Below are 17,557 nucleotides of genomic sequence, written 5' to 3' on the forward strand. Positions count from 1 at the left end.
TTGGGAACACAGGATGAGAGCTAGCACCTTGCTTACTTAGGATCTAACACTGCTGGCTGGGGTATTTACCATGATTCCAGTGATGACGTATAAAAACCCCACCGGCACCTCGGTGGGGCCTCCTGGGAAGTAATCACATTAACAGGTGAAGAAAATAGCTTTACAGCCCCCTCTCTACCTGGGAGATGGAGGGTGGTAAGGTAGCAAAGGGTTAAGCTTTTCAGTGAAAAGTCTTGTTTTTTTTTTTAAAGAAAAGATTTCAAGTCCACTGCTAACTGGATGGAAAGCAACCATGAGAATCTGATAAAACCACTTAAATGTCTGAAACTCTGACACTATTTATAGGCCAACTGCCATTTAAATGATACTTGAAAACAGTGTGTTTGTCTCTTAAGTGGGGGGACACCCCATCAATACACCGCACCACCTCCTTAGTACCTCCACTATATGAGATGAATGCCAGCCAGCAAGGTCTTGGTCACAAGCACACCTCTCAGGAAACACAGCCGGAGGCTTCAGAGGACACAGAGAATAGACTCTTGGCATTCAAAGACTATGATCTACGAGAAGAGACCAAAGATTCAAATCCACAGCTCAGTAGGATTCAAATCTTTCCTATGTCATGGATCTGATCTAACCAGGAATTAGTCGCACTCTTCTTGCATGTAAGCAGAGCTTCTGTTCTGCCTATAATATATATACACACACACACACACACATATTTTTGTAATGGAAGAGATGAATGGATTAACACACAGGCAGAACTCGAAGCTGGGGTGTGAACAGCAGGCATGGCTGCGCTCACTCCTTGTTTTTCATCAGCGCTGATGTGTGTCTTTTGAGGTGGTACCTCCCTCAAATTGCGAATTAAGGCAACTATTAAACTTGGGGCCAAGCATCAATAATTGAGCTTTTGAATGTTGAATCTATGAGTCCCTAGGGAACACTGAATTTGAGCTAAAAAACAGATTGTATCTAAACTAAATGTTGTAAACAAAACCGTATTTAAATACAGCTGAGAAGTCCAGATTTAAAGAGCTTTATGATAAAGCTAATCATGCCCTAATTATTCTCTACTTTGGCTAGTTTAAAGCTGAAGCTCCAGTTCTTATAATTCTATTCCATAATGTTCATCCATAATAACCCACTTACAAATAACTCAAATTTTTCTGTTTTTCTTCCTGTTTTCTGACCTCATTTTCTCCTTCCCTTTCCCAAGAGTAGACCGTGTCTTTCCCTTTCAGTGAAATGATATCCCTGGTCCTGTTACCCCTGGTGCTGCTGTGTCTTGTATCTGCAGAGGCTGTCATCCGAGGCAGATGAGCAACCTACAGTGACTTTCCTCTACATGTAGAGAAAGTCCTTCCTCCCCTATTAAGGTCCACAAACTGTTCTTAATCCTCTGTAGTTTGCTAGGGTCCGTGGTGGATTCCAAAGCCATCGGGTTCAAACATAATTCCTACCCTCCAATTGCTTGTAAAGCTCCAGCAAGAGGCAGAAGCAACTTAATGAGGTAAGTACACCGTACGTACTCACAGAGGGAAGAAAGTACATGACGTGCACTCAGAGTCACAAGGGACTGAGTACTCATAATGCCCCTTCTGAATAAATGAAGATTTGGGGAAAAGTGAGGTTTTCCACATAGGAGAGAAAACTCAAATGAGGGCCTCACCAATGGGTGGGACTCTTTTTTAAAAAGATTTTATTTATTTATTTATTTATTTATTTATTTATTTATTTATTTATTCATTCATTCATTCATTCACTTACTTGAGAGAGAGGCAGTATGAACAACGGGGAGGGACCGAGGGAGAGGGAGAAGCAGGCTCCCCAGCCGAGTAGGGAGCCTGATGTGGCACTCAATCTCAGGACCCCAGGATCATGAACTGATTCGAAGGAAGATGCTTAACCCACTGAGCCACCCAGGAGCCCCCAAATGGATGGGATTCTAATTGAGTTTCTACTTGTGTTTCTTGCTGTCAGTGGGTCCATTTTACTTTCCAGAGGAGATTCTGTGTTTTCCTCTCAACTTTGTTTTCTCTAAGTCTATTTAGATGTCACTGTATCCTGAAGATTTAAGAACTGATAATAGCTTTCCAATCTGTGCCTGCTGAACGAAATGGTTATTTTCATGAAGGGGCTGCAGTGCTGGTAAAGAACTTCATTCCTCTTCAGGAAGTTAATGAGACCACAGAACTGTCTTAAAGACTGCAGAGCATCCGCAAGTCTTTAAGAATTTCAGCCCAGCCCGTGCTCCCTCAGGGCAGGTGCCAGATGGATGCCTGCAGGGGCTCCTACACCACCAAGAGTCTGTGTTCCTTACAGTAAAAAAAAAAGTCTTAAATAAACTCATCACGAAATTTGAAAATCCTATAAATGCTTAGAGCAAAGGATAATTTCAAGACTACCTGCAAAGGTACATGCTATATACTGAACTGTGAAGAAATCACAGTTGAATGAATGACTAGATGTTCCTGGATTTTGCTCAGAAAAAGCTTTCTTTCTTTCTTTTTTTAAATAAAGGAAAAAGAAACTTTTGAAATGGGCCTTAAGGAACTCCTGGGCTCTGGAGAATGAGGAACTGATAAGGAATTCCGGGCAAGAAGCAGCACACATTCTGATGAACCAGGTGTGTAGGGAACAGGAGAAGGGTAATGGATGCTGACTTTGGAGGAGTGTGGGGAGTCCAGGTGAGAGGTGGCTTTAACTCCGAGGCATGGCTCTGGATTTTAAATCTGATTGACAGGTAACTGGGAGAAATCAGGGTTTTGGAGCAGGGAGGTAGTAACAAGATGAACATAGTGCCTGTAAAATAATTTTCTGCTTGCTAAATGAACTGGTCTGGGAGCAGAGACCAGAGGCAGGCTGGCTGATGTAATAAGGCTAAGTCAGTAATGGAGCTGTCTGGTGTTGAGATGGTGATGCCAACGTATGATGCATGAGGAAAAGCCAGCAGGGCTTGATGCCTTCCTGGGAATGCATGGTAAAGAGCCAGCAGTTCCTCAGTGGGGCTTCCTTCCAGAGGAAGCTCCTTCTGTTGACTCTCGTGGTAAAAACTGTATCTCTTTGTCTGAGGATGCTGCTGAGCTGAGCTCTGCTTTAAATGTGCCTTTTAGAGAAGTCAGAACCATGAGAATCGAGTAAGAGCAAGAGAGATATTTCAAGACAATGACAGACCACTGCTATGCGAAGCTAAAGAATAGGTATGTCCAAACACTACCCAAAGCCATGTGCATAGACCAACTTCATCCAAGGTGCCTTAATCTCTATAGAGGGCAGCTACAACACAATGCTGCAACCATATGCAGACTGGGTGGCTTATAGATAGCAAACATTTCTTTCTCACAGTTTTGGAGGCTGGAAGTCTAAGATCAAGGTGCCAGCACGATTGGTTCTGGTAAAGGCCCTCTTCTGGGTTTCAGGCTTCTCATGGTGTCCTTCCATGGCAGAAAGGGCAAAGGATCTCTGGAGCCTCTCTTACCAGGGTACTATCCAATCACGAAGGCTCTACCCTCATGACTGAAGTATCTCCCAAAGACCCCATGAACTATCACACTGGGCAATAGGATTCCAACGTATGAATCGGGTAGGGGACACATTCAGACCACAGCACCAGGCTATGGAAGAGAGAGACCAGTGTGTGGAAACAACACTCCAATGCTCACTAGTCACCTGGTCCTGATGAGCCTCCATCTCTCTGAACTTCTCTGAGTAGTAGGGCTGCATGAACACTTTTTCCATCCACACCTAATGATGGAGTAGAAACTCAACAGGTTGGAGAATAAAAAGTAAGGTCATGATAGTCTAGCCTTTCACCCACCACAACCGCAATCACTCCATGTGTGTCTTTCTCTCTCTCATGGGTGTGCTTTTATGGTCATTTCTCTCATTAACTGTCTTTTTGGTCTCATCCTTTCTCTAATTAATTGAAGACTTCCTGTGGTTTCTAGGGAGTTGATCTAATATTCCACCAGACATCCATGTTTTCTTTTGACTTTCCCACTGTCCAATTATCCTCTATCGTCTTTTTCCCACTCCATTTATGAACCCATCACTACAAACAAATCAATTGTATGACAAGTCTGGTAAAACTCTGAAAGAAAAACCTAGAGAAGACTTGGGTTTTATACCCAGTGTATCTTTTCACATGATTGCCCTTATGTTATCAGGTTTAAGAATCTTCAATTCTTGTATCCTCATCCACACAATGAAAATTCTAATACCTTCTCTGCAGGGCAAGTGTGTAGCCTTCAGATCAGGGACATGATGCCTCAAGTAGGCCTTCCACAGACTAGAAGCTTAACTCTTCCGCTGATCTTTGTAGAAAAACAGTGACTACACTGACAACAAACTAATTTGTACCATAGCAGCCATTAATCACTAACATCAACAAAAAACTGTGCACACACAGTAACTTATAGAATTTCTTCCATTTGATTAAAAAACAGCATTTTTACATATACCAGATAACCTAATTGGCAATTAAACAATTTAAATTGCAATCAGTAGTGGCCTCTTGAACACCATACTAACTATGGGCTCAATCCTCAAAAACAGAATGATACTGTCTACCTGAGTACAGGAGTATTTTGCTTCAGAGAGGAGAATATCCCTATGTCTATCCTTACAGAAGCCTGAATCATTTTTGTGAAGAAGGAGAAAAAAACAAGTGAAATCCCGGCTATTTTCTCCAGAGAAGGCCCCTCACCTTCTTCTACTTTTTTTAAAAGCAGTGTGAGCAAGGTCAAAACCTGGCTCCGTTGGGCTGCACGGTGGCTCTCATTACTGTGGCTGGCTTCTCTGGCTCCTGGGGAGAACTTGCTCAAGGTCAGCTGAGCCAGCTTCAGAGAAGCCACACCTGGCTGTACCTACGGAACCTGAGCTCTGGGTCATTTGCTTGGCAGAGAGCTGCTCTGGGAAAAGGCAAAACTCAGAGATGCTGGCATGAAAGGTAGATGAGTCATGGGCAAGGAACAAATCTTTCATTATAGGGGACCAGCTTTGGGAAACACAGACATGGAAAAAAAAAAAAGAGCTGTTTGGGGAAAACTAATTTGTATTTTTGGTCAAGACTATTTAACCCACAAAAACGGCCTGCAAAGGTTGTTTCTACTCCCAGCAACTTCTTTATTACCTAGCACTTACACTATAAGAGAATAAAAAAATCAATCCCAGGGAAGTTTTGAAGAAGGAAACTTTCTAGGAGAAACTGACCTTATCAGTGACTTAAGTCTGATTCAAATAACAAGAAACTAAAAGACAAAGTGAACGTTGTAACTTATTCTCTGAAATTGCAATCACATGGATAATGCACAGAAATCGGTGTTTGTGTATTCCTTTACAGATGACTCACATATCCATCGTCATATAGGAGGTCTCATATTCTAGGTTGAAAAAACTTAAAAAGTTTAACCAAAAGAACATTACAAGGTCATTTTATACCTTTCTTTCCTATTTTCCTTAAGTAAGGAACCCTGTTTTAAAAAGACACATTTTGTATTCTGACAGCAAAGTAATCTTAAATGCACGTATGGAGAAGTAGTGAAAAACAGTAATGACAAGATTAGTACATATGTCTTCATAAGGCTACTCATCTGTAATGTAAGAGCTCAGAAAAGAATGAAGTTATAATGAACTTTAAATGTAAAAGTCGCCAAAAAACAGCTAAAAATATTTGGATGGTAAGACAAAAATGATGCTTTTCACAGCAATCTTTAGAGCACTTTTTAAAATAAATGTTTCCATTTTATTTATAGGAAAACTGATATAAAAACACCTATAATCAACTTGTACACAATGACCTGACTTTATTTGAGAATTCGATACAGGGCCAAGAATTAGTGACACTGCACTATGGAGTCATGTGGTTGAATCCTTTCTAATCTCCCCAATTCGAGATCTAGCTAAATAAGAATATTGACAAATACTGACAAACTCAAGACGGTTATACCTGAGAAGGTAACTGACTGTCTTCACCAGAATTTGTCTGGAAGGGAGAAAGGAGGGTCCTTCACTTCTCATGCTATATGCTATGCTATAACTATGCTATGTCCCTAGCCTTCCTCAAATCTCTACTAGTTTGCTGGTATCCTTAGTTGGCAGGGGGAAACTGAGGCTCAGACAAGTGAAGTCCGTTTGCAGGGTTGGTAAGCAGTGGAGCTGAGGTCACACTCATGTCCACTCAACTTCTCAGGTCTTTCTCGGCCACTAGGGCTGCAAATTTACCTGCCATTAGGAGCCAGCTCGGTGAGCATCAGTAAGCATTCACATCACATGGCTGGGTATGAGAGAGCAGTCATGCTGGGCAACCAAGAGGCCCATTTGCTGGGGACTTCTCCTGCTTTTAGCACATGTCCCAGAAAACTACTCACTTGTAGGCAAATGAGGATGGGTGGGCTCCTAGAATGAGGCGAAGTGGAGAACGCCAGCGCTACTGAAGCATTCTCCATTAAATCCACCTGTGCCCAGGTGCAGTTCTGTGATCTCAGACCTAGGGATGGGAGACGTGGAGTTCCCTCCAGCCAACAGGAGCCCAGGGCTGTCATCGCAGAACTTCTTATATTGGGGATCAGAAGATAAGGTCATATGGTGATGAGTGATGGATATCAGGGTGTATTATTGAGGGGCATTGTTGGTTTTTCTGTAATGCCTCTCTGTCCACGGATTGCAGGATTCTACGTGGCATAGGCTGGTTCTTACCTGCCGGCCTGAATTAGGTTCTGAGGTTCCTGGAGAGTGGTAACATCTACCCAACAAAGGTCATGCATAATCCAATAATAATAAACTATACAGTGCATTACATGCTCTACAGGCAATGGCCCATTACATATGGATGCTGGAAAGGAGGCTCGAGGACGGCTATCAATAAACTCGAAGCATATGGTCACTTGGGAATATGGCGCTGAGGTTAAGACCGTGTTCTCATCAGAGCTGCTCTTTATCACTTCTTATGTCACTGCAGACATCAGTCAACTGGAGAGCTGTCTCCAACTTTCTAACCATTCCCAATGTCCTCATTTGGTGATACTGAACTCTTCTCTGGCAACGGGAGGAACCATCTGGACTTTGACCACTATTTATTCACTTCCTTGGCTCCTTCATGGGAAGATGGGTCTGATTCTAGAGGTGTCCTGGCTCTCCATCAGCTCTGGGGTGTTGTTGACATGTGGCAAAGAACCCTTCCACAGTACCTTCCATGAAGCACACACTGCCCTCTTGGTATGGCCTCCTTTGGGAGGCCATCCTGCAAAGCTCTCCCCAAAACTTCCAGGGAGCTCCTTGCTGGCACTGCACTATTTGGCTTGTCAGAAAACACCATTTCATTCTCCAACCACAGACAGAGTACTTCTCATTAAAGTGCAAAGATGTTCATTTTTATACCGTCTTCAAATCCATACACTTCCAAATACCCGATTCATTATTATTGGTAAATATAACATGGCCTTTACAAAAAAAAAAAACCACAACTACTGAGCAAATACATAGAAGACATATCATGGAAACCTTGCAAAAACAAAAGTAAATCATGGATACTGTTATTTCAGTCCTAGCAGAGACCCTGAAGACAGGGACTCCTTTTTCTTTTCTTCTTTATGTTTTCTTTTTCTTTTTTGCCAGAGAGCAAAATATCTGAAACCTCAGCCTCTCAGCCTCTTTGTCTTAATGTAATAATGTCACACATTTTCAGAGAGAATCAATACCTTCTGCTTAGAATGGGCCAAAATAAAGCAATGTACTTACTTGAAAGAGGACTGAGTGTTTTATAGATAGTAGGCAGGTGTCACAGGCAGTCCTTTCTAGCTTAAGCTACTCTCTGCAGGATGTACTCTGAAAATACAAAAAAAAATTGCTATTGCTTTTTTATTTGACACAAACAGGCAGGCTGCTAAATACACACAGCAACAGAAAACGGTAATTCTTTTAAAATCTGGTGAATAAATTAGAAAAAACAGATAAACATGTAAGTACACAGAAATGTGTTCATTCGTACATACTTCATTTAGAAGCTAAGGGTTTTGCTCACTTCAACTGTATTTTTTTTTTAAGGAGACATTTAACCATACATAGCAATTATACATATAAACAGCAGGTGTTGAGAAGTCACATAAAGGTTTACAGGATGTCATCTCACTCCTGAATGGCTGCCCTGCATATCCTAAGTCTGAGTCTACCCAAGGTGTGATAGGGTGTTAGCATTTCAAAGGGCCTCAGGGTTCATCTGGTGCACCACCCCCATTTCAGAACAGGAAACAGGCCCACTCAGCGAAGGTGCTTGGCACAGACCACTCAGCTGGCTGGGACAGAGCTCCTGAGAGCCACAGGAACACCCTTCCCCTGCAATCATGCTCCCATGCCAGTATTCATTCATTCATTCATTCATTCATTCATTCATTCTCAAGTACTGACTCAGTACTTTCTATGGACCAAGTTCTGTCCTAGGCTCTGTGGGTTAAGAGAAAAAGCTCTCAGAGTTTCTGTTCCAGAGAGGGGAGACTAAATCCAGTAAGTACCATCTCAGAATGGTCCTGCTGCAATGGTGGCTGGAGACATGGGCAGGCAGTGAGGGAGCAAGCCGTCAGTCTACTGGGGGAGCACATTCCAGGCAGAAGGGGCAGCGAGGACCCCGAGACACAGAAAGCACAGGAGGGCTGGTGGCACAGCTGCAGGGGATGCACGGGGACACGGAAGTGGCCAAGCCCATGGCAGTGGAAGAGCCAATCGATGGGAAACTGATGATGCACAGAACTCTGGGGAGTATCTACTTAAAAGGTGGGCAGGAAAGGAGGAGATTGGGAAGAAACAGGAGAAAAAGGCAGGAGAAAAACTGGAGGGAGCTGTCTCCCCAGAGGCCAGCAGGTGGGCGAGCTGCAGGGCTCTGGCTGTCAGAACTGAAAGTGAATACTTGCGACACAGGGAGCAGGGGTGGGTGAAGCCAGAGAGAAGTAAAGGCTGCTATATGCCCAGTTGTGAGAAAGGAATGTGCAAGCCTGACTAGGGCAAAACACCGCAGAGTTTGGAGGGTTCCCTGGCTGCAGGCTCTGCATACTGGAAATGCAGTTTCCACCTGGATGTTTCACTGCTGGCAAGATCTAATGCAAACACATGATCCTTAAAGCTGATCCTCCCACCAAATTTGGCGAGATTTAAGATAGGTCTAAATTCAATTAAACGTATAAGGAAAGCAGAAGGCCTTAATCATAAGTAAGGTTAAATGCTGGCCTTAGAATCCAAGCCCTGGTTTTACAAGCTGATCTTTAATGAGCATGTACAAAATAAATGACTTAAATAAAGGAGTCAACAGGCATTCAATAGCAAATGATAATTCCTGGCAATGTAAACAGTTCCAAAAGTAATCACTAAACTACTTAAGAGTCCAACAATGATGAGAGTATTTGTGATTCCTTTAAGATAAAACTACTGGATACATTTAAATTACTGGAGACAATGGGACACCTGGGTGGCTCAGTGGTTGAGCATCTGCCTTCAGCTCAGGTCCTGATCCCAGGGTCCTGGGATCGAGTCTTGTATCAGGTTCCCTGTGGAGTGCCTGCTTCTCCCTCTGCCTATGTCTCTGCCTTTCTCTGTCTCTCATGAATAAATAAATAAAATCTTTAAAAACTTATTGGAGATATTAAAAAATCTTTTTAAAGTCCCATGCTATGTAAATCTATTAAAACAAAACTACTTCCATGCAACAATCCACTGTGTATTCTGAAAAGGCTTAGCAGGAGGAAAAAAATGATAGTACTATTTACTACATTTATTACAGATAACAAGTTACACCACATAGTGAAACTGAAGGTCAATATAAGACACGGAACACATTTGTGGCCCACACCAACTCGTAGTAGACATTAGCAGTAGTGGATGCGGTGTAAGATGAGTGGCAGTTAGAGTTCTGGATTGGAGACTGGGTGCTCCTATCTCTCTTCTGAAGCTCTCCCTCCCTCCCTTTTCTTAAGAACTGGTTACCCCTCCTTGGTATCACTAAATGCCTCTGTTCTCCTTGTGCCCCGTATTATTATTATTTCACTCTCTTTTCTCTTCAAAAGGGCCACTTCTTACAGAGAAGGCTGTGCCATCTTTCTCTCACTCAGGCTTAGCACAGAACCTAGCACATGGTAGGTGCACATAACTACAGGATAAAATAACGAAAAAAAAGAAAAGAAAAGAAAAGAAATACACTTAGATAAAAGACCCAATGTCTCTTCAAATATTTTTCCAACCCAGGCATATTTTGGAGGGTCATTCCTGAGATAGTAATCAATTGCTAATGACAGATGTCCCTCAGTTCCTTTGGTATCATAGATGCCCAAGTATCCAGCCAGAAGCCACCTACACGTATTATACTGCAACCTTTACATCCAAGAGCATGTAGTGCACAATGCTCCTTCTTTTCTACAATTATTTTCAGGCTATGTTCAGCCCAGTTCCTTTGTGGTGCATCATATTCTACATGGAATGACTTTTTATTTTTAAACTGATGACCATCTTTCCTGCTGTGATTATGAGCCCCCAATAGAAAAAATTACAAAGTATCACTTAATGTTTTAATTTAAAAAATTATACATTTTATATTTTAGTTCACGCTAACGGACCTAATTTTGATTGGTTAGGAATGCCATTCCCTCATCGGTAAAGAGCTACAGAATTACAAGGGGGGAAGAGAACAAAATTTTAAAGTGTCTCAGAAATTTATTTTTACTGTCTTATCTCTGAAACACATAAAGATTTCCCTGAATGTCGTTAAAAGAGAGAGAGAGAGAGAGAGAGAGAGAGAGAGCGCTGTAATTCATCTGAGGATAAAAGTACAGATTCTGTTTCTTTGCAAAAAGATAAATAACATTTTATTTAGCACTATCTGAAAAATGCCCATTTAGTAGATGTTGAAAGGCCCTTTGGGCTATCATAGCACATTACACAATATCCACACAGATTTATATTTACATCACATTTTTAAGGAGTTCCTTCTAGACGCAGCAAGTCTTTTAGGATCCAGCCCTTGAAAGTCAACGTCACTTAGAAGTATTTCCCGCAGCTTCCTATGACACACAGCCTAATGGAGCTCTGCTCACAAAAGGTGGTTTACAATGTTTACAGAGGAGGAGAGCACCAATTTACTCTTAAGGCAGCCCTACTTCTTGGAAATTCTGCAAGACCAAGGCAATTTAGGAAGTATTTCAGGAGATTCAGAGGAGGAGAGGGAGAGACAGCCATGGGAATGCATCAATTCCTTCCTCCCCCAACGAGCCGCCAAGCCTGAGTGTCAGGTGCAGGTTATTTTCCAAGCCTGGAGGCAGGAAGCGTTGTCAGGGGCAGAAAGGACGACTGAAGAGGGAGAGCGGGGTCGGGGGGCATGGGGAGAGAGATGGGGGGGCATGGAGAGCAAGATCACCGGAACAAGTGGTGCCTCCTCTGCCTGGGCAGCGCAACCTTCTGAAGTCTGAAGCAGGTGCGGCTGTGTCAGCTGGGGGGGGGGGCGGCGGGGGGCAAACAGGAAGGAAGTGCTCTCAGGAGAGGGACCCTTCTCACATTCAACCCATCACACGTGCTACCTTAAAACCAAACTGCTGCAGACTGCCCAGAGTCATAGAGACCCTGCATCACAGTGAGCAACTAGCAAACTTTGTTATTACAGATGAGGCTCTATCATGATAAATGGCAGCCTTTCACAGTGTTCCTTATTTTTCTTAAAACCGTGACTTGAGAAACATATTACATTGGATGGCTTATTACACCCTAGGACAGGCCAGGGAGGGGGACTCTGAGTTGGGGTGGGGGACTCTGAGTTGGGGTGGGGGAGCGAAGCACAGTTGGTATTCTTAAGTTTTCCTCTGCTAAAGAATATACGGAAGCCCTTCAGCCAGCCTGTAGCTCCAAATCAAAGCAGTGATTTTAACAAACCAGTTAAATGGCAAGGTTTGGCTTCTCAGGAGCAGGGAAATAATTCCTGACAGCCTCAGAGAGCAGCAGGGCTCTCCACTGATAGCAGACGCATGGTGGCAGCCAGCCAGCCGTGTGACTGGTGAGTCAATACACAAGTTTCTGTGGTCTCCACAGTCTGACACGGTAAGGATATCAATTTTTAAGTTTGAGGACAAAATGACACCAAGGGGTTCTCCTGGTATAAAACCACCCTATGGCGAAGGTACACTGAGAAACAGAAACTCACAATGCGCTTGTCTGGGTTTCTTTCAGCTCAGCCTTGGCCATTTAGATGTTTCCCCCCCGCCCCCACCCCAGAACATACCATCTTTATTACAGAATTTAAGATTACTTATGGTTTGATCTGGAAAATAATCCAGGCCATCGTTAACGGGAATTTTTAAATGTTGTCAGACCTCAGTCGAAGTGCGAAGAACCCCACCTTTCCGCGATTTCATTTCAACTCCGAAAGCACCGTCCCTGTAAAACAAAGCCCCGAGTGACAAATTCTCTCTTTGTAACGGCTGAATACACACCTAGGCATATTTTTGGCAGAATGGGATATGCTAATATTCTCCATGTTCAAAAGGCTTAATGAAAACTACAAAAGGTGAAACAAAGGAAATCGTCCAAAATGAAGGCTGCACACATCTGTGAAGAAACAATAGCACATCACTTCTGCTAAGAGCCTGCGCCGACACCAGGAGAATCGCTGCCCTGTCCTAATTAAAGTGTGTCTCCCCGAACTCTCCTTGATTGCTCATTATTCATGAGAGTCCGGACTCCATGCAAACAAAGTCAACCGGCTGCTGAAACGCACCTCCAAAGACACATAAATTGATGCAACATCGGACTTTCCAAAACAGAGGAGAACCAATAAGCATCATTCCCCACTACATGCACTCTTGAATCCAGGTAAAAACAATATTCCTTCATGACCAGGGCAGCTGTTTAGCAGCCGAGCCTTCTCCAGGGGAATATATTATAGTCCGGGGACGCTGGAGTACGCGTGATATTAGCAAAAGCGAGATGAAATTAAACAGATGACATGATGAACACGCTTCATTTATGCATGGCCCTGTTTTTCCTGCGAGAGAAAGCCTCAAAGTAGTTACCATGAACTGAAACTTCTTCCCCGTCCCCGGCAGCCGGCAGCCGGTGCCCCCGATGCGCTACAACAAAGGCAGACCCCTTCTCCCGGTGCCCGGCTCCTTCTTTCCCGTTACCGGCTAAGCACCTCCACCGTTGCAAGAACACCGAAGAGTATCTCTGTATCTATGTCTCCAATGCAGCATAAAGGGTGCTGTGCAAACCTATCAAACTGGCGAGCAGCAGTGCTAGCAACCAATGAGGAGAGGCTCATGCAGAATCCAGCACATGCTCTCTGAGGCGCAGGCTGTCACCAGCGCTTAGCAGGCTGCTAATCTAATTATAGCTAGTTTGCTAGCACAGAGCTCTTGGAGCGAAGCACAGGAGCAAATTAAATTTTAATAAATTAAACCCCACAGACAAAAATCACCTTGATTTCCCGTCGTTTTGGAGATTAATGCATCACCTTATGAACTATAACTGATGTTTAAAAGTGCATTCTTGTTTTCTCTCCAATGTAGAGAAACAAAGAGTGGTTACATCAATGTACAGTACTACCAGCTTACTTAAACTTAACAGACGCCAGCACTGAGAAATAATAAAATCGATACTAGCCGGATATTAAAATCTCAGTGCTGTAAGATTATGAGCCTCACTTTATTTACCCTGGTTAGCAATTTGCCACTCATTTGTCCTAGAGTGCTAATTAATCAATCAATATCACTGGAAATACTGCGCACATTTGCATCCATAGTGGAACAGGGCTAATGAAGGGGTCAAAAGTCATAATCTTGACTATGGCGATAATTCCAAGCTACAAGAGATGGAAAAAGGGTATCAGAGGTTATTATAAAAGCAAAAATTAAATAAATTTGCCCAACTCACAATGTAATGGTAAAATTAGTTCTAGAAGCCAATTCCTGTGAGAGGTGTTTTGATGCACAGGCAAAAGGCACGCATCTAACCGTCAGACTGGCTGGGGTTAAGTTCTGGATCAGCTATTTCCTACCTTTGTGACTCAGCAAGTGACTGGATTTCTCTGTGTCTCCGAGGCAATAATGGGAGACACCTTGCAGGATTATGGTCAATGATCTATTAGCACTTAGCACGGGGCCTGGCACACAGTGAGTTCCAATCAAGCAATTATTAATAGCAGCAATCTTCTTGCTACGTCGTATTGTCTACCTTCTTTTCCAGAACCACACTACTTTAAAAAATTATCTAAATACTTCTCCACTGTTGGGTTTTGTCAGAAACATCATTTAGAATTAATAGTGACAAGCTAATGGCAGACTTGAATAATCACAGAGAATCATTATTGGTATTCACTCTAGTAACAAAAATAATTATACCCCCTTTTTGTCTATGTAATTCCTACAGTTTCACTTGACTCTACGTAAACCAACCTTAAAAGGTATTTTCAGGAAATTATAGGCATATAATAGTATTTCATTAATGATTTGCAATATCGATTATGATATACATTTTTAAAATGTTTTCTATTGAATACATTGGGGAAAGTTGATAATGAGAAGTTTGATAAAATTCAAAATGACAGATTTAAGAGAAGTCAGCTAGTCAAACACAATTTTTCATCCCTATAGCCTGTTTATATATTTGTTCTCCTTAAGAGTCATTTCTCTCTTCTTGGTATGTTTTACAAAATTAACAATCCTGGGGTGATATTAATCAGATCTGTTAATATATTAAGCTTTCCTTCAGTAATTCCCAGAAATTGGTATATTTTACCAGTCAAGTTCTAATCCAGTGATACTATGCAAACCTCTCATTTCTGTAGTTTTGTTTTGCTCTGATTTTCATTTGAAAACCTTCATAGAAAGCGGACGTTCTCAAAAGGCATTATGATTTGCTCCGAGGAACCAAATATCCCCAGAGATTAATCAGTAGCCATGGAAAAGGAATCATGCCTAAGGATCATTTTTCATCCTCTAGTCTTTGTGTCCCACAACCTGTTTGGGAAATAAGCTACAGAAAGGGAAGGCATGGCCCATAAACTTCAACCGAGAGCACAGAAACTCAGGATGCATAAGCTCAAGAGTGGAGAAGTATGGAGAAATGTGCACAGAGACAAAAACTCTGGGAAAATATGATGGAGACGAGCCCGCTAAAAAGAATGATTGCTGGGTGCGCTACCCGGAAGCATCGACCATTGAATTATCAAAGTGCAATCAGTATCATCAGGAGCTAAATCTCCAAGAGGAATTGGCTTCAGTGATTTGGCCTAAGGCACAGCTCCCCAGAGGCTGCCAGGATACAGACTAGTAACACTTCCAGGCATTTATCTAGGAAACATCGAACAGCTCTGCCTTCCCCTTCATTTAACAGGCTGCAAGCTCAAAAAGGGCACTTTAAAAGCCGTTTGATTAATTTCTCTCATGCCTGTTTTGTATAAGAATTAAACAGACCCTTTCAAAGAAACGGAAGCCACCGTCCTTTCTTTGGTCTTATCTTTCAACATGTTTGGAACTAATATTTGTTTGAAACCGAGTAACAGTTAATTGGTAATCTGTCACTCTGCGAGGTGAGCCTACATATTCTTTTGACCTCAGGAAGGAGCACTTTTTGTCTTTGACCTGTTGTCAACTCATCCTTGATTCTGAAAAAACATTCATTCCCTCAATGAACACTTTGTGGCACCTACTGTGTGCAAAGACATTGCTGGACATTGAGAATAGTGCAGGGAGAGAGCCAGAGTGTTCTGATTCCCAATGGAGCTTCCAAGCTAATGAGGTAGATAAACATTAAGTGATTCATTAACAAAGAAGTAATTATGATGGGGTAGACTGCTGTGAAGTGGGGGTGGACTGCCTGGTCCGTGGCTGAAGGTTTCTGGCTGGAGCGTGGGTGAGGGCCAAGAGTGTGTGAAGGTCCTGGAGAGGCTGTTGGGGCCCGAGGACAAAGCAAGGACACGCAGACACAGCTGCAAACAGCATACACCAAAGGGGAAGGGATTTTGGTCCAACCCCTCTGAAACTCTGACTGCTGATTCCTCTTCAGTTCTTTCCAAAATTAACAGGTTCCCACTATCTTCCAAGTCAAAACCTTCACATACCCTTCCTTGTACAAAGAACAAAAACTGTGTGCATTTCACATTTGCTACACTGGGCAAGGAAGACAGTCACTCACCAGAGACACCGTTTACCCTCTGGGAATGGATTTCCTCAAGTTCTGCTTTGACTCTATAAGCTTCGAAGAACAAGGAGAGGAGGAGAAAGCCTATGTGTCAAGAATTTCCATGTAGAGTTTTGTCAAAGTTTTCTTTCCTTGGTACAGAAACCAGGGTTCACATACTAAAAATTATTCCCTTTAAGCCTATGGCTTCTAGATCACTTTAGACTGATCAGAAGTGTCTCAGTTTTGGTTGGTTGTCAAACTCCCAACTTGCTGAAAAGGGATCCAGGAGGGCTGTTTCTGCTCTGAAGAACAGGATCAGTGTGTAGGGTGGACTGCTCAAAAGCTGGACCTCCAGGACCTATGATCCTTCTATTTGGGGAGCCCCAGCCCAGCTCTATTCCCCACCACACTGCCAGGGGAAAGAGCAAGGACCAGCAGTCGAGCCAGTCCAGGGTGTGCCATGGATCCCAACTCTTGTAGAGTATGGGTTAGCAAGTATCAGAACAGCCAGCCTGGGATGGTGTGGCCCTGACCAGTAGTATTTCCATTATGGGATTTCAAGCCACCAACTGACATGAAGTGAAGTCACTGTACATGGAATTGGGCAGAGATGCTAACAATCAGCTCCCCTCAGATCATGCAAGGGGTGGCTTTAGCATACCACCTACTCCCAACTCCAAGGAAAAGAAACGCATGCCCAGGTTGTGAGAGTCTCTTCTGGCTACAAGGGGTAGGCCAACTGGTGGAACAGCATAGGAGTAGGTAGGAGGTATAGTGCTCCTTCTTTCTCTGTTCATAACACCTAAACCCTGGCTCTTCATCCATTCCTTCCCTCCTTTCTCTTCCCCCCTCCTTCTTTCTCCTTCTTTCTTTTCTTTCTTTCTTTCTTTCTTTCTTTCTTTCTTTCTTTCTTTCTTTCTTTCTTTCTTTCTTTCTTTCTTCTTCCTTCCTTCCTTCCTTCCTTCCTTCCTTCCTTCCTTCCTCAGAATGCAGCATACAGGGTGTTTAATGCAGGTGTAAAGGTGACAGGATGGGAAAGACAAAATAGGGTTGCTGGAAGTTACCCCAGCTGCTTCCAAGGCCACTTTTAGCTCTCAGGCCCCTCTTCATTCAGACACTTACCATGCTGCCCTGTTTACCATGAAGTGACCCCCCCTGTGTGAATAGGACCTCAAAAGTTCCTTTACACATCAGTGCAGGACACCGTTCTTGGGGCCTCCTGGGAAGCTGTCTGCTGAAAAAGATAATTATGTGTGGATGATCATCTTGCCAGGCCTCATAGAGCAGACTGCATGAGTCTTCTCAGGAGGCAGGGGCTCGGTTTACAATTCAGTTGTGTCTTGTAGTGTCTTCTCAAAGCCTTGTCTATGCCATCGCCTTTTTCTTTTTCTTTTAATGATTCATATTT

The 17,557-nt window shown here is 43.0% G+C and overlaps 1 protein-coding gene across 8 annotated transcripts in view; it reads right to left on the bottom strand.

The window, feature by feature from the left end:
• FAM110B (family with sequence similarity 110 member B) overlaps positions 1–17,557 on the bottom strand; it is a 144,499-nt gene that overhangs the window by 56,042 nt on the left and 70,900 nt on the right. For 3 of the 8 annotated variants that reach the window (XR_005989941.1, XM_041769273.1, XM_041769275.1), the window contains exon 3: positions 7,741–7,827. The gene's annotated coding sequence lies outside the window, so the exon portion shown is untranslated. Of the gene's footprint in view, positions 1–7,740; positions 7,828–12,277; positions 12,406–12,461; positions 12,995–13,040; positions 13,209–17,557 lie in introns of those variants that run through there. The other 5 variants (XM_041769276.1, XM_041769278.1, XM_041769279.1 and 2 more) reach the window with 5 other exon arrangements.

This window comes from Vulpes lagopus, chromosome 9 (genome assembly GCF_018345385.1).
Source record: "Vulpes lagopus strain Blue_001 chromosome 9, ASM1834538v1, whole genome shotgun sequence".
NCBI classification, from domain to species: Eukaryota; Metazoa; Chordata; class Mammalia; order Carnivora; family Canidae; genus Vulpes; species Vulpes lagopus.